Source organism: Agelaius phoeniceus, chromosome 4 (assembly GCF_051311805.1).
Source record: "Agelaius phoeniceus isolate bAgePho1 chromosome 4, bAgePho1.hap1, whole genome shotgun sequence".
Classification (NCBI taxonomy): Eukaryota; Metazoa; Chordata; class Aves; order Passeriformes; family Icteridae; genus Agelaius; species Agelaius phoeniceus.
The window spans coordinates 7,010,936-7,035,861 of NC_135268.1; the positions used below are offsets into that span (position 1 = coordinate 7,010,936).

At 39.4% G+C, this 24,926-nt stretch overlaps 1 long non-coding RNA gene across 1 annotated transcript in view; it reads left to right on the plus strand.

Moving 5' to 3' along the window:
- The first annotated feature begins 7,814 nt into the window (after positions 1 to 7,814).
- LOC143693913 (uncharacterized) overlaps positions 7,815 to 24,926 on the plus strand; it is a 68,251-nt gene continuing 51,139 nt past the window's right edge. The window contains exons 1-2 of the long non-coding RNA XR_013181921.1: positions 7,815 to 7,881; positions 19,664 to 19,734. This is a non-coding gene — a long non-coding RNA (uncharacterized LOC143693913). The remainder of the gene's footprint in view (positions 7,882 to 19,663; positions 19,735 to 24,926) is intronic.

The window sequence follows — 24,926 nt, forward strand, 5'->3', positions numbered from 1 at the left end:
AACATTCAAAATAGATTATATGGGTGCTAATGTTTTTAGACTTCAGTGGAAAAATAGGGAAAGCATTTCTACACAGAAGTAGAATTGGAAAGATTGCTCTCTCTACCTGCATTCCTCTGACCTCCTGATCTGCTTCCCTGACCAGAGTGCTGGAGTGTATCTCCTAGAGAAAATTTCCTTTTGGTCAATTCTAAACTGCTTCAGGAACTCACTTGAAGGCTTCCTTGGGTTCAATTTCAACTCGCTCCTCCTCAGAGGCTCACTGATTTGATGGAAGTGAGAGATGCTTCAAAGCCCTGACAAATGAGAGGCCAGTGTGCTGCTTTTGGAGATGCAGACACTGGCAGAGCAGCCCAGAGGCCACAACCAGCAGTCAGATCAGGGAAGTTCATCCTCTGGCCTGTCTACCCTCACTTAGCACTTTAGTCAATGCCTGTATCCATGGGCACATTGATGAACATGCAGGGATGTTCTAAACAGATGATATTAACACAATGGGATTGCTGCTAGCTCTTGGCTGAGAGGGGATGTAGCTGTGCTTTGTAAACTTGAGGATGCCAGGTTTGGAAGGAGACAGTCAATCTCTATGGGACAACACGTTTCCCCACAAAACAACAATTTTGCCTAAAACCTCACTTAAAAATAAGTAGATGTTTGACACCGAGTGGCAATGCTGAAGTGTTAATAACTTGGAAATGTCGCAGACATCTTTTACGAAAAATCCTTTCCTTAGGATTTTTCCTCCTGAGAAGCTGAGAGGCCTCAGGAACAAAATGTAAACATTGATTATCTGCTGCTGTGGAATGCAACAGGTGGATCTGGGATTGGCCCATGTTGGTTGATAATAATTAATGGCCAATCACAGCCCAGCTGGCTCGGACAGAGAGTCCAAGACAGAAGCTTTTGTTATCATTCTTTCCCTTTCTATTCTTAGCTAGCCTTCTGATGAAATCCTTTCTTCTATTCTTTTAGTATAGTTTTAATGTAATATATATGATAAAATAATAAATCAAGCCTTCTGAAACATGGAGTCTGATCCTCGTCTCTTCCCTCATCCTGGGACCGCTGTGAACACCGTCACACGGAAATGTTGCAGAATAAAGTCATGCAGTGTGCTCTTACCTTGCTTGTAATTTAATTAGTGAGTTTTGATGAGGCTTTTTTTTTTTCCCTAGTAGGTTGAGAATGTCTTCTAACAAGACTAAATAGAAAAATTGCTAATATCAACAAAGCTGTGCTTTTCTATCATGTCAAAGATAAATTCCCAGTATTTCCTGGCAAGGACATGAAAGCAAGCAATCAAGCAATTATCTATATATGAACCACGTGTCTTGGAAAGCAGGTGTTATACTGGAAACACTTGAAAAAAAGATTACTTTTCTTTATAACTGCTCCTGTTTTAGCAACTGCTAGTCAGCTTGAAGTATGTCCTTGATTCTACAGTCCTTAAACAATGCACTCTTCTATCTTGGCTAGAAGTACATGTTGGAAAAGAATAGGGATGAAGAAGCATTTGCAGGAAAAATAACTTGAAGTTAGGACGAGGCATGCTGGGGATTGGCAAAGTAGCAATGCTTTTTCTTGGGATTCTATTTTTGCGATATATTTCCTTTAATGCAAAGAAGTCTGCAAATATAACTGTTTGAAAATTATTTTAAGATGGAGAGGGACATCATTTGAACTACTTGCAAACTAACTTAGGTTTAATTTATTCTTCAGTATATTAACTTGGTTCTAATCACTGAATTCCACGACTGAGTTCAAAGGAAGATCATGCACCCTGCTTCTTCCCTAAATTTTAATTTCTTCTTAATGTGCTTCAAAACCTGAACTGCTTAGGCACACCATACTTGACCTTTAAAACTTCAGTGTCAGGGCAATCATGACAACTGGATGAAGTCATACAATTACTTGTCTAAAATGTTTGTAGAAACGTCAGAAGTCCCATAAGAGCAGTTTGTGGGAATGCTGTATCTTCAGAGGTGTGGGATGATGCTGAAAGCTGCATCTTCATGAATTATTAGTGCTTCTGCTCGAGATGTTTTAATATCTTGCCTGTTTTTAGTGGAAGTTGATTCCACTTTTCTTGATGAAGTCTGAAAATATTTCTTCTACTTTTTTCAGGCTTGGGAATAAGCATCTACCCAAGTATGTGTAGTCTGCTCTTATTTCCTCCTCATGATATCTACCACCATGAGAGCACAGTTTTCCTTCATGATGCTGCACTTCTCAAATAAGCACCAATGTTCATTGTTTGCTGAGCAATGTGTTCTGGAAAGGAAAATGCATGGTGTGTATAGCAGGAGAACTGACCTACAGAACAATTTCAAATATAGCTGTGCTGAATTTTATTTGATTTTTATTTTTAACAGATACAGCCCTCTGAACTGCCAGTGAAACATAGAATTTAACCATCACACTCTGCTAATATGTTGGAGCTGGCAGAAAAGTACCCCACTGTAGGTTGGCATACTTACTGTGAAAATACAGTAAGCTCTGTAAAGAGCAAAGAATGGTTTTCTTTCTGTCAGTACAGGAGTGAACCAACAGAGAGAAATTAGTGTGCCTAATGCATTCATGCCATGGAAGCCATTTGCTAAGGGGTTTAGACTTTTCTGCACACATGCTAAGTCTCAAATGTGTAACTAGGCGGGGGGGGGGGGGGGCTAGGAAGATGACAGGAGCTAAAGAAAGCATAGAAGATTTAAGAAAAAAATAAGCTTAAAAACGAAATGAAGAATAACAAAGTATAAACTATATGAATACCTTAGTTGTCAGCAGAGTAATTCAGTTTGAATACATTAACAGTTTTGTGCATCTCTTCAGATTAAATGTAAAATGTGCTCCAGGAAGGATGGTCTCCTCCTCCAGTCTTAACCTAGTGACTGCTGCTTCTTTGAAGAGGCTACCACAGAAGATAAAATACATTGCTGGGCTGCAGTGATAATATTGATTTTACTTTAAAGAATTTTAAGGTTGATAAACTGTACCCTGTGGAATAATTTAAATTGAGCAACAAAACAAAATATATTGTTTTAAATTGTCAGAGTTGGCCAGTGGTAAATTTATGTTTCAGTGTTTGAAAAGTCTCTTCAAACTGCTGTCAAAGAAATAATTCTTCTTTGGGTTAATTAATCTTAAATTGTTTCAGATTAGCTCAAAAATATAGAATCTCTGCAAATCACTAGTCAGTGTGAAAAAAGATATCTTTTGGCTACAGAACTTCCTAATGAAGGACTAGGGAACAGCCAGTACGTAATGGGTTATTGTCAATTCCTGAAGTACAGAGAATCCTTATAAGGATGTGTAAGGTCCCTTTGGTCTCTCAGTAGGCATTTGAATTTTTCTTTGCATGGATGGAAGAAGCATGGACACTCTCACCACAAATGTGGGTCATGAAGGTTGTGGAACTGTGACAAATACTTGTGCTTTGAACACAAGTGTGAGTGTGAAGGATAAAATTGAGCCAGGATCAGTTTCTGAAACCTTTTGATAATTCACTGGCTACCCACCCTCATTAAAACATTTAGGAAATGTGTATGGACTCAGTTTTAATTCTGAAGCTGAAACAAGAATGGAAGATGGAAGAAAAAATCAAATTCATCTAAATGTAGTCACCTGAACATGTAATTTAAGAGTAGTGAGCTTTATCCACCCATTATACACTACTCAATGAAAGACCTGCTCATTAACTACTTTAATTAAGACAAAGATCCTCTGGAGCAGGGTCAAAAATCTGTGCTCTGGTCATAATGAAGAGTGGGTGGGGATATGGGAGGGAGATTTATACTTGACCATGTATGCCCCGAGAGATGCTGTCACTTTTGTGCTCAAAGGAGAAAAACAAACAAGACCCCACAACAATTCAAGCCTAGAAATGTTGTGCACTAAATCTAGGGGAAAAAAGAAAATTATTCCTTCTGTGTAAAGAAGTAAAGTTGAATTTAGTTAAGTAAGTTGAATTTAGTTAGTTAAGTTGAATTTAGTTAAGTTGAATTTAGTTAAGTTGAATTAAGGAAATTAGTTTATAAGGAATTAGTTAAGGAATATAGTTTCATTGTTTCTGTGAATTTCTGAGCATTCCTTCATTTTAGCCAAACTCCTAAAATACTTTGTCTTCCTGAATTAGAGTATTTTATAAAGCAGGACAGTTGAAATATAGGGAAAGCCAAGCTGTGAGTTACACTAGACATGATGTAAAGCCTTTTGTAGAAATATAGCAAAAAAAAAAACCAAAAAACATGGGTTTGTGTGGTTCAAGAATAATGTCTTCTGTGCTCTCAGTCTACTCATTTTAATTGCATTGCTGCACTGTCTGCTGCAGAAGATGACCTCTTGGGGTGACTTGTGTTATAAATGATTTTCCTATCAGTAAGAACAGGCCATTGTGGAGATTTTCCTCCAGCTCTCAGAGGGGGTGGCAGAATAAAACCCCACAGAAGGCAACAACCATGGCCATACTTTGGAGTTAGTGAAAATCATGAATGTTTTTTAAAATCAACTGGTTTAGAAAGGAAATTCTGGCTCCCTTCCCTCAGTAGGTTGCCTTTCACGTTTATGGAGTCTTTCTTTGTGGTAAGCAGCAAGTGGCTTATCAATCATATCCCCCCTTAAGTGTGAACTGGTTTTGGATTAGGATTCTGATGGCTTGAGGAAGAAACCAGCCAAATACACTGATTTTTGGACTTATATGAGGTTTGGTGGAGCCTACTTGCCCTTTTTGGTTGAATAGGTGGGCAGGGCACATAAGCTCTCCTATGCTGAGTCTGTGACTCTGTACAAAATAATTGTAAATTAAATTTGAAAAGCAAATTGAGAATAAAAACCAAAACCAAGAGAAGTACAGTTTAAAATTATTTGAACTACAGCATAAGTTATCTTTGACTCATTGCACTACAAGTGTGATATTGAGACTACTAAATTGTACAAAGAGATTTTCCAAGACAGTGTTTAACATCAGTGAGCCAGACTGGAGGAGCAGTGTGAAATCATATAGTGATGCATGACATAAGATTTTGTTTTGTAGGGTATGTAAGCACTGTGTTGATGAATGTCAGAAGTTCAAGACTTACATGAATTACACAAAAAGAAGCTTTCTCCAAACAAAATTTTGACACAATAGTTGTTCATAGCTCTTTCACTGGGCTACTCAAAGGCTGAATTCTGCAGTCCATTACTCAGGCAAACCACTTTCTGTTCAGTCGAATGTGAACCTGGTCCAAAACCAAATCTCTGCTCTCATGCTCGTTTAATTTAGGCTTACTAAAGTCTGAATAATAGACTCTGTATTTGCCAATTAGCTGGAAATGTAATCTCTGATTACTAGAGACATACCAATTTTACATACCAATCTCTGATTACTAAAGACATACCAATTTTTATGGCTGTGAACATTTTTCTTCCATACGAGTGAAGGGAAAAATGTGTTAGATGCTCTGAGGAAAAAAATCTGGGTTTAAATATTTAGAAATTAAATATAAGCATGTATAATTGAGAGAAAAATCTGCTTATGATTATGCTTTGTGTTAATGAATCATCAAATAGCAAAATGTACTGGGTCAGGTGTAGCTGCATATGTGTGCATGTGTATCTATATTTATATGTATTTATTTATATACACACACATACAGTCTAGTGTGTATTTCTAGTTGGCCTGCATGTCATATTATCCACTAGATTGTTATGGTGATATTCAATTGATTTGGAATAATGGCACCATAAATGTTTGAATTAGGGAATTTAGGTGACAAATTAGAAATATTTGTGTGTAGGAGTTATGTTGTGATGTTATCTAGCAGGCTGAATACTGTCCTCTAAGTGTACTTCCACGGAAAAATGATTCAGACTTATTTCTGAATCATAGGTTTTCTTCTCCCCTTCTCTTGTCTATTCTGAAAGGGCAAAATAAAACTGTAGCACTTGCAAAACGGGTCTTTGCAAGAACACTTTTTCTCCCTTTCTTTTTAAATATCAGAACTGTTCCGCTGAAAATACTTTCCATAGTCATACTCGGTTACACAATTTTTTTTTTCTAACTAATTAACACATTGAAGTTAACTCATTAGAGGTGTGGACACATTCTCATTTATGCCTCTGTAGATGTGCTGCTGACCTGTAGCACTACTGTTCACCTTTTGCTCTCCTGCCCTGACCAGATGCCAAAAAAAACCAAAGCACTCCATGATGTGTACCTAGAATGACTCACTGAATATGCAAGGTGTTTTATTTTCTTTGCCTAGGTAGCACCAGTTAAATCAGTCATATCCTGTATAATACTTTCAGATCACTGATGTTTCTCTTGTACATGTAAAAATAACACAAAGTGATCTTAGAAATGTGACTGTTCTCCCTTCCCTGTCAATTTGTCAGTGTCTGATAGAAAACACATCTTTGTTTCAGGTTAGTGGTTTGGTTTTTTTTATTATTTTTATGTATTCTGCTTATAAAGTAAAGAGAAGGGAAGAAAGAAATAGAAATGCTTTTCACTAATTATGTTGAGCTTCAAGCCATTCTGAGTGAAGGGTTTTATGCTGTAATTTGTTCTCACCCCTGGGGTGTATAGGCCTCTATCTACACTTCCTAAATTTAAGTAGATAGTATTCAAATCATGAGAAATCAGACTTGTCAATCCTGTAGTTCCTTTCAAAAGAGCTCTGTTCAGGGAAATTGGTGCTACTGCTGGGTCCTGTGCTGGGGGCCTTCCTGTGCTTCTAAATGGTGCTCTTCCTTCCAGGGGTGTTGAAAGACTTTCTGCTATGAGCTCATCTCTCTCTCTGTCTCTGTTCAAAGGGCAAGGATGATGTGTTTTGGAAATTCATGGATTTCTTGAAGTGTTGAGTCCCTGAGCATCTTTCAAATGAACACAGCACTGCCTATGCTACCCTAAGCATGTATATTTATTTGACTTTTGTCATTTTGAGACTTTCTAAAATGCTTAGGACTTCCTATGCTTTATAAATAAAATGTGTGGTTTTACATATGGAAGCTAAGCCTGCTATGTCAGTGTTGTGCTTTTGGGAGGATAGTATAATTTCTGCTTCTACAATTCAAATTTCTCACAAAGGGATGGAGCAGGGAGAAGGGAAACAATACTGCCATTATCAGCCCTTTAAAAAAGGCTGGGTTTGCCCCATGTTTAGAATTGTGTATGAAGCAAATGTGCATTTATTTTAAAGTACTTTATTTTTGTCTCTGATTCCACATTGTAGCAACTTGGGTCTGTGTAAGGATTGGGACAATCAATACCCTAAAACAACTAGCATACAGGATTTATCAGTAGAAATCTCAAAAACTGATCTTTTCTTTGTGCTTTTCATTCATTTACTCTTGAGATGAATGCTTCTGTTGTGATTTATTAATCAAAAATATTTTTGTTAGGCATTTTGTTAATAAGTTCATGCTTCCTGCCCCTCATGGCCAGGGTTCATGTTTCAGGAGGATACAGTGCAGCAGAAAGGTTTTAAAGCAAATGTTTAATGCCTTAGTGATTTTAGCATTAGAACCCTGAAGCTTGGTAGCTGAAAGTTGTACAGAAGGGATCAAATCCCCGTGGAGGATTACATAACCTGCTGCTGAGAAAGGGCCTGAGGTAGCCTGCCCCTTGCACCTTGCTTACACAGAATCACACTTTTTCCTTCAGGCTAGGCAAGGCAAAAGAGTAGCAGTCCATCTAGGTTTTGGTATTAAGCATCTGTATGGTGGTGCTTAAGTAATTTGATTTCTCTGGTCATGATATTCATGATATATTAATTATGTATCATTATTATATATATTACACATGATATATTTCTCTGGTTTTGAAATTTATTTTTTTCAGGCTCGATGCAGTAGCCATGAGGTTGCTGAAGCAACAGCACTCCCACGGAGAGCACTCCCCTGCAGGTAAGGACAGCCAAGTGATGGGAGAGGTTTGTGTCCAGATTTTCAGAGAAAATGGGAGTGAAGGGGAAAACCAACACTTCTGCCTCCCAGTCTCTAAAAATGAGAAGAGCTACAACTGTTTTTTTTGGGGTGGGTTAATTGATTTTGTTATGGCCCCTGAATAGCATAATTGTGTAACCACTCTAATGCATTCCTGTTAACTGTAAAAAGTTTTTTCTGAGGGCTTGAACAAGTACATCTTAAAGTGCACTGTTAAATGTCTTTACTAGAACAAAAATCTCTGAAATCTTTGCTTAACTTTGACTGCAGTTGTGCAACTGATTCTGTGGATTTAGCTGCATGAACTATTCATCCCTAATCTCAGAAATGTGTATTTTGATGAATAATTTCTTACAGAAAGGCAAAAGACAGGAAGCAGGAGTGATCTACTTGTCATGTGGAGTGTTTAAAAAACCCAGGGAGACAAAAGAGCTGTCTTGCATTTATTTCCCTCCACAGGTTTGCATTAGCAGGGGACTTGGGAAAGTAGTTCAAGAAACGTGTTTGTGCAATGAACACTGTTACCATAGCTGTTCTGGGGGGGACCAGGCTCTTGCTGACTTGTTAAGCAGCTTTTACTCTTCAAAAGACAAAGCTGTGTGCAGTCTCTGAGAGCAGAATCCTAATGAGGCTGCTACACTTGTGCTTTTTTTTTTTCCCCTCCTGTCAATCCCGAACCTTTGTAACGTGTTGTGATGTATTGAGAGGTTCATTTAAAATGTGGAAGATGGATGGGTCAAAGGCAGGGTTCTGGGTGCTCTCCCCAGACTCTTTTGTGGCCCTCTTGCACCAGAAGGTCAAGCAGAGGCATTGCCTGGCCCTCAGCTCCTGTCTGTTCCCAGGATTCCATTTCAGAAAAGGTCTGTAGACAGTACTGCACATGTGAGGGATGCTGCTGATGATTTGTGAAATGCAGGAATTCTGATACTGTGTGATGTTAGCAATAGAAATTAATCTGCAAAATGCATCAAATTAGTCTAGAAAACATTGAATATGTACATTTATTGCCTGGAGAAATGAGAAATCTGTCATCTCTTTGGCAATGTCAGTTTATCATCCTGATCATAGAGTTGCTATGATTTTGTGACTTACAAACTGTAGTTACAGATTTTTGTGATTCTTCTACAAGTACTTCCTCTAGGTACTGTAGAGGCCCTAATTTTTGGGACATCTGCTGATAGCATCAGGATCTGCAGTGGCTGCACAACTGGAAAGTGTTCATGGTACAGAGAAAGTTAGGAAGTAGAACATTTACAGATCTTTTCTGTAGAAACAGAGAAATAATTTCTTAAATCTCTTTGTGTACTTTCTTTTGTTCTGAAAGACATGAGCCAAATATCCAGGTCTCCTGGAATATGTGTGGACTGTGGCATGACTTGCTGGATAAATCATCTTCCACTGATACAACTGGAAATTTCAGTCTGTCCATCAGCAATAATTCCATAACACATGCTGCAGTGACCTGGGTGTGGACTGGGTACTAAGCACTAGGTAACATTTTTATTTACTGGTTCAAGAATTAGTAGCAAGTGTCACAGCTGTGGTATTTACACCCCTGCTGTATTCCTGCAGGGAAAGGCATTAAATCTATTGGTTCAAACATGACAGTTTTTCAAAAGAGATTTAGAAATCCTTCAGTTTTCAAATATGATCAAAGTTTGGGATCAAGTAAACTGTAAAAAAGATATTATCCAGAAAGATGCTTAAGTAAATGCTAACACTAAATTTCAAAAAAAAGTAACAATCTGATTGTCTTAGTGAAGAAATTTTGGCAATAGGTAGCAATAACTGCCCTGGTTCTGGCCAGGACAGGGTTAATTTTTTTTTTTTTTTGCAGTAGCTGGGAGGGGACATGGCTAGGACCCAGTGGTTATTCTATAGCTCTTACATTATTGGCAGGGGACAGGGGCTGTTTTCTGGGAAGAAGGGGCTCCTTCTGGTCAAGAGAATGTGATGCAGGGAGCTGTCTATTATCAGGGGGTTTTTATGTGTGGATTGTATCTTCTACCCTCTGTCATTAGCAGTGTTGATGTGACTGTTTTCTTTTTCTTATCCCATAACTATTTCCAGTAAATTGTTCTTATCTCAACCCATGCTCTTTGCTTTTGTGCTTCCAGTTCTCTCCGTCCTGTGACAGGGGAGGGAGGGGAACAGTGCAGTGGGGAGAATCTCGGTGGGGACACTGAATTTGGGGGATACTGTCCCAAAGCCCCAACAGCCTTATTTGGTGCCCAAAGGGTTTGAGATGACAGATCTGCTGGGATGTACCAGATTGAATTTCTGTCTGGTAGTGCTGTTTAGGCAGTAATGAGCAGGCTCCTGTGCTTGCCATGGGGCTTGTTTCCATGATTGTCAATGAGAGCCTAGTGCTCGTTAGTGGCTGTCACTCCTTGCTGTGGTGCTCTACCTCTTGTCACCTCACTGTATTGTGCCTGGGGATGTTTTGATGACAGCCAGGGAAGTGCCTGGGCTGGCAGGTGGCCAGGGTATGGCTGCTGTCTCTGTGTTGCTGTGCTGGACAGGCTGGCACTTGGGTCCGAGCTTGAATTGAAGGGATTGTGACTGTGAAGGAGGAGATCCACCTGGAAACTCCATGCCAGAGCAGCTGGATGCCTGAAGGAGGATGTGACCCCATGAGATGCCTGTGATGGAGCAGGTTTGCCGGCAGGACTTGTGACTTCATGGGGGACACAGGCTGGAGCAGTTTGTGAAGAACTGCAGCCTCTGGGAAGGACAAATGTTGGACAAGTGCAAGGAGGACTGTCCCTGGTGCCTGGGACACCAGGCTGGAGCAGGGGAAGCAAAGATTCCCCTCCAGCCTGTGGTAAAGACCATGGGGAAGCAGCAGTCCCTCTACAGCCCATGGAAGACACTGATGTGGACTATTCTGGGGGACTTCAGCAGGAGCCCTTGGCTGCAGCCAGGCTGGGGAGAAGAAGAGGAGTTCATTGCAACATTAGACCAGATTAACATGGCCCAAAAGGACCAGGGGTGAAGATTGTAATGAAGGTACCTTCAAACTGTGGAAGATCTGACCCCATGATGCCTGTGATGGAGCAGGTTTGCTGGCAGGACTTGTGACTTCATGGGGGATGCACGCTGGAGCAGTTTGTGAAGAACTGCAGCCTGTGGGGAGGACAAATGTTGGACAAGTGCAGGGGGGACTGTCCCTGGTGCCTGGGACACCAGGCTGGAGCAGGGGAAGCAAAGATTCCCTTCCAGCCTGTGGCAGCCCATGGAAGACACTGATGTGGATTATTCTAGGGGACTTCAGCAGGAGCCCTTGGCTGCAGCCAGGCTGGGGAGAAGAAGAGGAGTTCATTGCAACATTAGACCAGATTAACATGGCCCAAAAGGACCAGGGGTGAAGATTGTAATGAAGGTACCTTCAAATTGTTGCAAGCCATGATTTGAGATGTGTGTTACAGGAATTACTGTGACAGAAGCCACACAAACCTGTGAAGGAGAACCTGCTGCAGTGCAGTAGTGACCTGAGCTGAGCTGGCTTTGGTGCCCAGTAACCCCTGTAACACACCCCCTCTCCTGTCCAGAGTGACCACCACAACAGAAGCAGCCCAAAGTCATGGGCTAAATTATTTCAATAGACATTTTGTGGGCATTTGTGTGTGCCCACAACAATAACCACCACACAGCAGCCCAAAGTGATGGGATAAATGAATTCAGTAGGGGTTTTGTGGGCATTTGTGTTTTATAGTAAAGAAGGGAAAGGGGGGTGGTGGGTGATTAAGTTGTATTGCACGGTGTGGGATCTTAGCATGATGTAAATAGTACAGGATAGGGATGGAATGTAGGATAGTACGTGGATTTGGCTGGGGTAGAGCTGATCTTCACAGTGTATGGGGCTGTGTTTTGGATTTGTGCTGAACACAGGGTTGATAACACAGAGATGCTTTTGTTATTGCTGAGCAGGGCTTACACAAAACCAAGGCTTTTCCTGCTATTCATGCTACCACACTGATGAGGAAGTTGGAGGTGCCTGGAAAGTTGGGAGGAGATACAGTTTGGACAGGTGACCCCAACTGACCAAAGGGATATTCCAGACCATAGGAAATTATGCTCAAAATATAGAGTGGGGAGAAGGTGGAGGAAGGCAGGGACATTTAAAGGGATGGTTTTGTCTTCCCAAGTTGCTGTTGCCTGTGATGGGGCCCTGATCTCCTGCAGATGGCTGAACACCTGCCTGCCCACAAGAAATGGTGAATTAATGCCTTGTTTGGCTTTGCTTGTGTGTGTGGCTTTTGTTAAACTGACTTTATCTCAACCCACGAGTTTTCTGGATTTTACCCTTCCCATTCTCTCCCCAGGATCCACCTGGTGGGGGAGCAAGTGGCTGTGTTGGGCTGGGATAAAATCACAACAATAGCTTACATGCACTTAGGTGTGTCACTTCTCATTGAAAACTTATGTGAGAAATCTTATCAATTCTTTCCTTGTTCTATGGTTGCAATAACTAAAGATATGGTGGTTTTGTTTTGGAAGTTCATCTAGCAAAGCATCGCAGTTACAGTCCAGCCGACACACAGAAATTGTACAGAGGCAAACAGACTGAACTGCTATCTTAAGAACATTATGTAGACAATATATTTTAGGTTTCTAGCTAGAGCCTCACATAACCCTACCTTTTATTAAAAAAAAAAATCGATTTAAGAGGATTCCACTATATATCTGAAAAGTAGCCTGCATTGCGGAATTTAATAGGATTATGCTATTGATTCCATCTTTACAATGCTAGCTACTATTTGGTACTTGTGAACTGCAGACTATTATGTGACTGAACACAAGGGAAGAGGGATTAGTTTGTAAAAGAATAAGCAGCTTTCCCTTAAACTGCCCTGAATCAAACATACACCTGTTTTGGTCTGTTTAGTAAATGCCAACTAACAAAACATCAGTGGCAGCGCTCCCTAAAAATGGATCTCTTCTTACAGTCACTCAGTCTCCAGGTAATCAACCCCCTTATGAAGTCATATCTGTTGCTATAATGCACCTGTTTACAGTTTCTTCAGGACATTCTTACCTGCATGCCTTCAATCAAAGAAAAGCTGCTAAAAAGTTGTCTGGAAACCCATGTCATGCACTGATACTAATGTATCTCCCGGTAATAGAAAGTGCTTTTTGCTATTTTTGAACCTAATGGAATAAATGCCCAATTGAAATATGGTTTCCATAAAAATGCATTTTCTGGAATGTAACTCTTAACTGAGAAAATAGTTTTATGCACTAAGTCACTTTCTGACACACCAGCATTCTCTATTTATTATTATTATATTTAGTGACTATGGCAAATCCTTCATGTTTGCAAAACCTGTTGACCTCTGATGTCTGATACCCTTTGCAATGACAAGTATTTCTATAGAATGTATTAAAACTTTGAGGAAAAAAAAAAGTTTTTAAATGAATGTCATATGAGATAGTCATCTTCTCTTTCTCCAATTCCTCTCCTATGTACTGAAATTTTTGTCTTTGGGGCTCAAATCTCTCCTCAATTTTTAGCACTGAAATATTTTTCTCTGTCTTTTCTAGTGAGGGCCTCCTAAGCTGTTGCTTTCCTTTAGTTTTAGATGTCTCTGCTTCTAGAAGGCAGATGGCCAGCTGTGAACACACCAGTACAGCAGATGTACATAGAACTTGCTAAGGATGAACACCAGCAAAATGCTGAGAAAACAAATTATACATCTCTCGGATAAAATTTGAATTTGCAGTCTTCCCTGACTCAGCAGCCTATTCTGAACTGTACCAGAGAAGTGATAGAGATAGATGGCAACAAGTGTGGAGCAGTTCTCTCTTTCCTTTCCAGTTTGGTTAATAGGTGAGGATGTGGAGACAAAGCAACCTTCAATAATTCACACATTATCCCATCAGCTTTACATTTCTGAAGGCTGCTGGTGATGGTGGGTTTCAGACCTTCAAGAAATGAAGAAGCAAAGAAAATTTTGAGTACAGTACATCAATATGCGAATCCATAAAATCAGAGGGTTTTGGGAAAGCTGCAAAAGGCAGGCCTCAGAGACAGCAGAACTGTGATTAGAGCAAAGCAGCAGCCATGAGATTGGTCAGCAGAAAAATTATTTAAAAAGTAGAAAAGCAAGGACAAATAGAACAATGGTCTGTGTATTAATGCTTGTCTAGAATAACTCTCTAAGCTACAGAAAAGTTTATCTAGCAAGATATTAGGAAGGTTGAAGCTTAATAATGGAGCTCTGTGCATTGTTTTTCAGGCTTACAAGCAGGTATTGTATTTGAAATAAGCAAGCATTGTTTAACCAAAGGTACATGTGCTTATAGTGGTTGGATAGAACTACTGTCAATGTGCTTTTGCTTGGTGTGATTGGTCAGAAAACCTATAAAGTAAGTTTATTAAATATTAAGCCCCGAATGTTTTTGGGTGTGTCCTGCCTGGCTTTGTCTGGCCTTGCTGCAGGACCAAAGGCTGCAGCTGTGGTGTTTTCACCCCAGAGATGCCTTTGGCTGGCTAGGTGCTGCAGCTGGGTGCTCAGAACAAATCCAGGCAAAATAGGAACTCAGTTTACCTTTGGTGGAAAAGATTCAGACGACGGTGAAGAGAAAAGGAGCGGGTTCTGCCGTGGAGCTTAGATCCAGAGTTTTATTGTAGCATGGTAGACTTCTGAATGTGGTAACAGCTCCAGACAGACAGAGACAGAACCACGGCAGAGACCCCGACCGCATGGTCTCGTGTCCTTTTTAAGCCCCGGGGACAGGGGGAGGAGAGGGACAGGTGAGGGCCAACCAGGTGTGAGCAGGGGAAGGGTCAGGGGATGTGGACGCTAGGACAAACCAATGAGCCCAGGCCTGGGGGGGGGCATCTGCCAATCACACGACGCCTTGCTGGAAGGTGCCAGGCAGGAGGGCACAGGGGGAGGGGGAAAGGTTGGCATCCTTGAGGGGGATGGGATAGGTGAGACAGGAAATGGTGGCACACTGCAACATAAGTTGTAACATTAAGTCCTTGTTCTGCTGCCTGGGATGTGAGCTGGTGGCATCTTCCCATTGTCATAACCATGTAATGAGACTGATCCTGGAACATAAAACAGCTCGAGGCACGTTCCACAGCAGCCCCGTCCCGTTTGTGATTTGTACACAGCCCCCAGCCGGTGTCACATCAAGAGTACAGCGGAACACGTGAAGAGCAAACAAAACTCTGTGAGAACGCTTCTGCCCCTGCCAGCTGGTGTGTGCTGCTGTCAGTAGTGAGCCACTGCTGCATGGAACACAGCTTGCTGACAAGCCATGTACCTCCATCCCCCCCTCAGCCTGAATTTAAACCAACTTAACAATAACGGAGATTTTTAGAGCTCAGGTATAAGAGTGGCAATTTTTCGTTTAGTTCAGCTTTTTTTGCTCTTTCTCTCTTTTTCGCTTTGGCTCTATCATGTCCTCATTCAGAAAAAAGTGTGGTAATAGGAGGTGAAAGGAAAAACAAGCCAGTGACCTTTGTAGTTAGTAGGGATTAAAGCATGTGTGATGTGAATGCTTCTGTAAATCTTACTGTAGGAGTAATTTCTTTTTCTTTTTTTTTTCTTTTTTTAAAATTTAATTTGGTGTGGAAACTTATATTATTGAGAATTGTCTACCTTTTGTGCTACATTATTGAATTAGCATTTAAAGTACTTTGAAAATCTGAGACTTTATTGAGTATCCTTCTCTGTGACTGGCCTGTCAGTCCTACATATTAAATATATGGTTTAAAAGCAGGCCAGGAACGTGTTGCTTTTGCACAGTAGAAGGAACAGCACTTAAATTGCTTCATGGGGATTTTTTTTAAGAGGTCTGTTTGCCAAATGATCTATGTGCAATTAATGCTGATGATTGCTGCTAAATCTAATATGAGCTGTAAGCATGAAGCCTCCCATTGCTGTCGAGCAAGAGGGAGGCAGTGCCAGGTAATGGCATTCAGTCAATGTTCTCTGTCTCATCAGTCAAGGGAAAGGGTAGAGGGGACAGTGCATCACTGCTGGCTATAAAATATATCTGGAAACAATATGCCTGAGTGCATGGGCTCAGGGAGGACACTGAGAAAACATCATGAAGTGTATCCTGTCCTTTATATGTTTCTGGCAATGAAAGTTGGATTTATTAGCAGTTTGTTGCTACAGTAAAAAGCATTCACAAGATTTACAGCTGAAACAATAGCTGCAGATGTTCACTTCTCTTGTATTTATTGAAGGTTTTGTTGAGCTCATGGCATCCTTTGAGTAATTGCCATCTGAGGCATGTTTTGTAACAAGGACTGTGTCAGAGTTCTCTGTCACTGTATTTCATAAAGTTCTATTAGGTCTTTAGGAAAAGGCAGTTCAAAAACATTAACAAAAACAAATGTGTGGGCAAGTGGTAAAGGTGATTACTAACTGGCTGTCAGTCAGGATTTATAAATTTAGAGATCATCTCCTCAAGTAATTATGTGGTTTACATTTTACTTAAACACAGAATAACCATTGTCTTGTTGCTGGAATGAGTTTCCAGAGTGTTCATTGAAACAGCCCAGAACATTCTCAGCCATTTAAAAAGAAGACAGAGAACTATACTGTAGTCTGAGGTGTTTTCCTTTCCTTTATAGCAAGTGAAAAGGTAATCATGTGTGTAAATCATGGTAATAGAATAACACTGTATTTAGCTTACAAGAATTCTTGCAGTATGTAAGACACACACTTGCAAAATTGAGGATCTTAAAGTATTTGGCTGAATTTTGTAGAAGTTAGAGAAGTAAATGTAACTTTGAATATATTAAATGTTTTCTATTCAGTATCATTCCATTATTTTTTTCCCTCCTTTCTTATGGCTTTTGAAACATAATTTAACCCAGAATTTAAAGATTAAGCTAGGTCCATGCTTTGTACAAGTTGTTTCCATAAATACCCTGTGTGAGGCCACAAAGTCTGGCAGAAGACCAGTTTTACTGTTATTGCACAAGTGTCATTGATTTGTATTTAATGGAGAATAAAAAGTAGAAAAATGATGTAATTTTGAAACCAAATACTCCTAGAACTCATGTATTATAAGCAACACACTTTCTGTATAGCTAATTTCAGACTCTTACCACTTCATGTGCATTGAATTCTATCTTTTTGTAAAAAAAAAATCAAATTCAAACTGGTTTGGTTTTTTTGAGTGTACTCATTTCAAAGTGCAGACCTTCTGACTTTTCTGATTTTTCCCATGAAGTGAACATGACCCTTAGTGATTCGTATCTGACTAACTCATTTGAATTGTGTACTTAGATCCAAGCCCCCTACCTTCAGTATCTCTAAAGGTGTTTGCCTTTACATTCTCTTGATCTGAAACGGTGCATACTCAGGAGTTGTCACTAATATTTCAAAGCCTAAAATACGCTGCTGACTAATTCCCCAGTATTTCAGACAGTTCATTTCTTTTTTTGTCATTGTCACAGGAGAAAATAGGCCCAAAACTTAGGGAAGGAAGGTGAAAGACTTGGTTTTAATCCTGTGTATTGTCAGATTTTTTTTGCCTAACAGTGTTCCCCTGTCCTGCTGAGAAGGGCAGCAAGGGTGGCTGACTGACATCCAGGGCTAACCCACCACAGATCCATCTATAGCTCTGTTTCTAGAAAAACAGCACCAAACAAGCAACAAACCCCCACAACTCCAAACAAAAAAAAAAAAAAAAAAAAGCTGCTACTGAAAAATTTAAAAGAAAAAAATGTAACAGGAATGATGGCAATCACTTCTATTTCCTTTTCAGAAGGAAATGAAAATGGTGCTGTTTACAAATGCCAAGTAAAATGCCTCTAGCATTTTAAATAAGACTTTAAAATATTACATTAAAATTAGCATTTTTCACCAGTTTCTTTTTTAAAAAAAGAAAAACACCGAGACTCAAAATAATTACTATAAATAAAATATTAAAGAGAAGTCATTTTTATTGCATTGCCTGCATTAGCAATGTAATAATTTCTTTTGAAGAATGCCATTACCTCTAGTAAATATTTAGTCCCTGTGCTTACACAAATCCAAACTGACTTTATCTGAAATCAGTTGGACAGCAGTAAACTGTTGATGCACGTGATAAATGGTATGTAATTATTTAGGCATCTTAGTACAAATCCATTTCCAAATAAAGCAAAGGACACTCAGCTAATGGAGATGCTACAAGTCATCATGTTGGGGCTTGGCACAGCTTCCATCTTGGGCACCAGATGGAATGTAGAGGAGCTTGCTGGAGTTTGGCATTCCTGCAGCTGGTGTTAGGACAGGGAGAGGACATGTGTGGCACTCACATTCTCTGAAAAAATCCCTTCACCCAGGATTTTTTCTCCTGGGAAGCTGAGGAGCCTCAGAGAAAACGAAAACAACACTTATCTCATTTGCTTCTCCTGTGTTGTACTCACATGTGGAATGTGTTTGGAGATTGTTTACCCACAGGTGATTGTTTCATTGGATTCTGCTGTGAGTTGTTTGACTCTTTGGCCAATCAGTGCCCAGCTCTGGAAAGGGTCACAAGTTTTCATTATTATCTTTTTAGCATTCTGTAAGTATCCTTCCTGTATTCTTCAGTATAGTATAGTATTCTTTAATATAATATGTTATAATAAAGTAAATAAATTAGTCTTCTGAGAACATGGAGTCAGATTCATCATTCCTGCCTTCATTGGGGCATTTCCCAGCAAATACAATAGACATGAGTAATGCCATGGCAGCAGCTTTCTAGTCCTCTCTCTTCCCCTTCCTTGCCCAGACCTCCTTGCACTGGTCCCTTGTGCAAATGAGTTAAATCATGGAAGACCAATTAAGGGAAGCAGCCAGGTAAACCAGAGGCCTGCTGATGCTGGTGTATGCTGCTCTTTGGTTAAAATAAGTGAAACTCCTTCCCCTGAGACTGAAAATCCTGGGAGCCATTTTTCTGGCCAAAGATTTGTTTAAGTTTTCAACTTCAAGGGAAAAGGCAGAATGGAAGAGCGTTTTCTAGTGCAGAGTGATGAGAGGGTGAGGAAGGACTCTCTCCACCTATGGAAAAGTGCAGACTGACTGTGGTGGCAGAGCACAAACAGGCAGATATGTCTCTGTTTAGGAGACAGGAATGTTGTCCCATGTATGCAGGACCAGTTTTAACCTAGTGGTTCAGTTTTAACTTGTGCCTCCATCTAGCTTTGCTGCTTTCCTGTTTAAAGAGTCAGCTGAACAGTTCCATTAGTGTGTTGCTTTTGAAAATGGGAGGAGAAAAATTGTCTGTAACTATTGTAACAGACTACAATTACTTCTCTTGAGAATTTCTTCCAGTCTTTATTCATAATCAAAGCATTTTCAAGACAGTTACAAGTCACTGTAGCCACATGGGTTAGATCTGGTTATGCTGTGAGGGCCTGGAGAAGATTATGTTCAGAGCAGCTTTTGTGTAATCTTTCACTCTGCCATTTATGAGTGAATATTCATAGATCATTTCCTTTCAAATGTTTACTGGATTTTCTGTTTCCACATTTTTAGACTTCATTTGAAATAAGCAGGATAATTTGGAGAAAACATTTTGATTACAGCCAGAAGCTAGAAGTATTTCACTGTTTAATAAAATAGTGCTGCAAGATGCAAACAATTAAATGGAACATGTTTTAGATACTTTAAATTGCTAATAATTTAAAATGACATATTCTTTCACACTCCCAGATGGAACAAAACCTTGATATATTGAAACCCATATTTTTTGTTTCTCAGTGACTAAAATGAATTCTTTTTTTTCCCCCTTTTTTCTCCAGTGGGATACTGTAGGAAATGGCCCTCCTTTGCTGAAAGCTAAAATACAAGGATTAAGCCATTAGGAAAAGAGGTAGGCAACTTGGTTTCCAGTTTTAACTTCAGCTTGTGGACTATTTGTTTAAAGAATGATGCAGTCCCTTTAATTATCTTGAAAGATCATAAAGAAATCATAAGTAATAAAGCTGAAAATAGGAGGCATGAGGGTCAGGTAATATGATTTAGGAGTATTGTGAATACAAGTCAAGTCTTATTGTACTTCATCTTACTTAAAAGGTCAAGAGTGATTTTTGTTGAAAATTCTGAATGCTTTCTATTTGAATAATTAAAATAGGAAATGAAAGATATATAAAAAAAATCTGGTTAATGCAAAACAGTTAAAATGTATGTTTTCCTTCAGAGCTGTGAAAAGGTTTGTGTTGCAAGAACAATATTATTCTCAGGGTTTATTGCATCTGTATTCAATTTCTGCTGCTTTCCTTTCTGAAACACAAGGCTCAGGCTGCATTACTGTGCTGTGAGAATTTTATCAAAATTGAATGCAGCTCTATATTTGCATCTTGGCAGTCTGGGAAGGAGGGTCACACGTTTACAATAAGTACAAAGCACTTTGATGTTCTCTTTTGTCCCTGAGAAGAGGGCAGACTGTGTGAATGGTTTTGATGGCTTTTTCATGACAAGCTTGTGTGAAACTAAACTGCAGGCCCTGCTTTGAAGCAAAGTCAACAACGAGGGAACACAGATTTCCAGTTAAAAATGAGAAGATGAAATAATTAAAAATAGAAATAAGGGTAGGAAAAAATGTAGATTAAGCAAAGCAGATAAATACATAAGTAAGAGTAATTTGTGACTTGGGATCCTGGGCATTGATTATGGCTTTCTTAAGTTCCTTGGAATTTTTTTATGATGCTATTGAATGCACTGTTTCTGTGTTGGTATTGCTTTTATGTTTTTCTTTTTAAATCTGAAAGCAAATTCATGTGATCTCAAAGTCCCAAGCCCAGGTCTTATATTATGTTCCCAGCTGGAGGTTCTGTACCAGCCTGACACTATTTGCTCTTGGAATAGAAGTACATATGTCGTGGTTATGTTTTGATAATACATCTCTACAACCAATGTTCAGAAGTTATTTGCTGCCCTTACTGTCGTCTTGTTTGCAAGATAAAAAAGGGATAAATTAAATTGTATGGATTCTTTGACATGTGATTTTTCAAGTGGTATTTTGTCATTAACTTGTGAAATAACTAGTGGAATGTAATACCACCAGGAATTGTGAAATAGATAGTTTTGTCAACTAACTGTGAGAAAACTTGGAAAAAATATGTTTTGTTTTTAAAAGAAACTTTTACTTTATTTATCTAGTTAATATCTATTAAATACTGTGAAAGTATGAGGTTTAAAAATATTGTGACTACAGAAGAGACTGATGTATGTTCCTTGCTTAAAATGATATTGGAAGTTGAATAGTTGAACAGCAAAAAATAAACTTTTCTGTCCTAATCTGCTACATTGGAGTCTGGAAAAAAAAAAAGGTAGAGGCAGATTTAGTATTATAAAGAACAGCTGCTAAATACCTGCACTTCATCTCTCAGTACTTTGAGACTGAACCACACAGAGAAGTACAAGGTAGTCTTAGGGATATTACAAAGAGAATCATAAGACAGATGGCAGCACTTCCCTGCACCTGCCTTAGACAGATGAGCTGCCTTTCTTTGGATTTTTTTCTATTTCTTTAGAGTAAGGCATCTGGAAATTCAGCTATGTTGTGTTTGGGTTTTTTAACTCTCGTAGTTATAAGACACAGAAATTTTGGTAATTCCACTGAGGTCATCAGAACTATGTCCTTGCATTAGTGGAATATGATTTAAATATTTAAACTCCGGAAACTTTTGTTAATCTCTTTTGTAGGTTTTTATTTGCCCAACACATGGTAGTAATTACACAAATTTTGTATACTGGTGTAGGTTTTTATTGACTTGGAAGAATTATTAATTCATATTTCATAACCTTAGCTCTGTTAAGATGAATGGACCCTGGCAGAAGGAGGAAAAGCATAGAAGAGATCAGAAAAATCTTTGCTGTAGCAGTAGTATAGGTACAAATGAATAAATAGAATAGAAAGGCTAATAAAGGACTGAAGACGTGAGTCAGAATCATGCAAATGAACAGATGCCCTGCAATCAATATAAGAGATGGGTATTGAATTAAACAAACAAACAAACAAAAAGTAGATTTGGATAAAAATAACATCTGAAAAGTTTATTTTATGGTATCAGAACAGCAGGTGTTGATATGTGGCAGTAGCTTAACTCTGCTTTGAAAGTATTTTGCAAAAGCCAGATTGTGACAGCACTACTTCAGCTGTCATGTATCCTGCTCCAAAAGTGGTCCCATTAGCTTCACTTGAATTCATGCAGTGTTCCTGGTGATTTCAAAGGGAATAGTTGTTGCTGTACAAACTTGGGAACTCCATCTGAGTATTAGACATGCCAGCTAGAATGGACAGGACTGAGAGCTTGCAGGTCCTCAGGTATTTTTACTTTAAACACGGTTGTTACTGCCCCACAGAGTGGGAAGAGTAATCTTGAACCTCAAAAGATATGCATCTAAACTATTTCCAGTTTTGGAAAAATAAAACCCCCCAGACTTTCCTGTTAACTCTAATTCCTGCCACTTAATATTATTCAGGGGAAAATTTTAAGATGTACTGTCACAGACATCTTTTATGAAAAATTCTTTCCTTAGGATTTTTCCTCCTGAGAAGCTGAGAGGCCTCAGGAACAAAATGTAAACATTGATTATCTGCTGCTGTGGAATGCAACAGGTGGATCTGTGATTGGTCCATGTTGGATGTTTGTAATTAATGGCCAATCACAGCCCAGCTGGCTCGGACAGAGAGTCCGAGCCACAAACCTTTGTTATCATTCCTTGCTATTCCACAATTAGCCAGCCTTCTGATGAAATCCTTTCTTCTATTCTTTTAGTATAGTTTTAATATAATATATATGATAAAATAATAAATCAAGCCTTCTGAAACATGAAGTCAGATCCTCATCTCTTCCCTCAACCTGAGATCCCTGTGAACACCGTCACAATGTACCCTGATTGTCCCCTGACTAGAAGCTTCAGCTCCTTGCTTGTAAGAATAGAATATATCCAAATTAAAATGAAGAACTTGATCTTCCACACTACTGATGCTGGATGCACTTCCCTAAAATCAGCATCAAGACCACAGGAAGCTGTAGAAACCCTTAATTCTGTGGGCTGTTTGCCAAAAAAAAACCCAATGATGAAGAATTTTGCCCTTGATTCTGAAAGGAGGAGAATGGAAGTTTGGTGAAGTAATTTCCTCTCCTAATGAGGTAAATGTGTCTTCCTTTGGAGCTCTGCAGCAGCATTAGAGGGGGCCAGTGGTGGAACTGGATTTAGGTGATGGGGGATAGATCATAAGCCTCTATGAAACTGTGAGATGGTGTGTGACAGTGTTCACAGGGGTCTTAGGATGAGGGAAGAGATGAGGATCTGACTCCATGTTTCAGAAGGCTTGATTTATTATTTTATCATATATATTACATTAAAACTATACTAAAATAATGGAAGAAAGGATTTCATCAGAAGGCTAGCTAAGAATAGAATAGCAAAGAATGATAACAAAGGTTTGTGGCTCGGCTCTCTGTCTGAGCCAGCTGGGCTGTGATTGGCCATTAATTAGAAACAACCAACATGGGCCAATCACAGATCCACCTGTTGCATTCCACAGCAGCAGATACTCAATGTTTACATTTTGTTCCTGAGGCCTCTCAGCTTCTCAGGAGGAAAAATCCTAAGGAAAGGATTTTTCATGAAAGATGTCTGTGACAATGGTGAAGCATCCTGGTAAACTGGTGGGACTGGCTAACACTAGAGGAGCAGAGGAGTGAGGTGAAGGAAGCAGCTGGCAGAATGTGTGGCAGCAGCAAACAGGAAAAGCCAGTGTCTGCTGCACTCCTTGCTCCAGAGGATTTTAGAAACACACTAAAGCAAGGTTTTGCCTTCTTCACTGTGAAGCCCTTGGAACAGCCTCCAAGTGCAGTTCCAATAGCAAAAGTTTGAGAGTAAAACAAGAAAATGAACTGTAGCAAATCTGAGGTTAGCATAGTGTTACCTTAGAGTCCTTGGGAAACTAAGAAATTAAGTGACTGAGAGAATGGTTGTGGAGCATGACCTTGCACTAAATCAGCCCTGATTTCAAGGGAATAAAAGGTGGTGACTGCAAATGCTGCTTTTATTTGACTTTGTGGAGAGCACTCATATGATGCAACTAAAAGTCATGCAGATCTACACTGTTCATAAATGCAAAGTAATGAATGCACTTAAGGACAAGTTAAAACAGCTCCACTGATATATATGCAATGCTGGGCTATCTCAGCAGTTAGGAAAGACAGCTGGATATTACATTCAGAAACCAGATGAGGCCCAGAGCAGGAAAGAAGAGAGGTGTGGAAGAGGGGAAGTCCTTAAAAGAAAGATGAAACTGACTCTTCAAATGACAAAAAACCTGGTGAGGTGAAATATGATGGAGATTTAAGAAATCATGAGAGTATAGAAAAGGTGAATGGGGAGTGATTGCTCACTGCTTCTGACAATGCTGGTTCTTAAAGGTGCCCAATGCCATTATTCAGCCTCAGTTCTAAAGTGGAAAAATAATATCTCTCTTCCCCCTTGGGGAGAAGTTAGTCATTTAAACTTATGCTTTCTAGAGGTAGGGAGTCCAAGAGAACAAGAAAAAATTTAGAAAATCCAGTGTCCATTAGAGACTATAAAACATCTTCCCTAAAACTCATTGTCAGGTGCTTGTATGGTGCTGGAGGGAGGGGGGGTCTTTCTCCTAGCACACCTTGCCTGTCACACTTCTGCTCTTTTCCTGAACACCTGGGAGTAATTTATTGTTGGAAGTGGGGTAACAGGGGAAGTAAACCTTTGTTCTGATGATGTAAAGTTTCTCCTTTCATATATATTATAGTTCTATTTTAAAATTTAGATGTCCTGGAAAAAAAAAAGTGTAAAAAACATCTTATTTAATCAGGGAAACTTTCAGAGTTACAGCTGATGGGGAGAAGTTGTTCAAGTGCACTTTGAAGAAAAGCAAGGCCTAGCCTTCAGCAGTAGGCATGGATCTAGTACTTTTGGCTCTCTGCTGATAATTTTCTCTATGGGTACCTGAATTACTTTGGTAACTGCGTGTGCTGTGAAACTGTGACGAAATGGAGCAAAAGCTGAAATTAA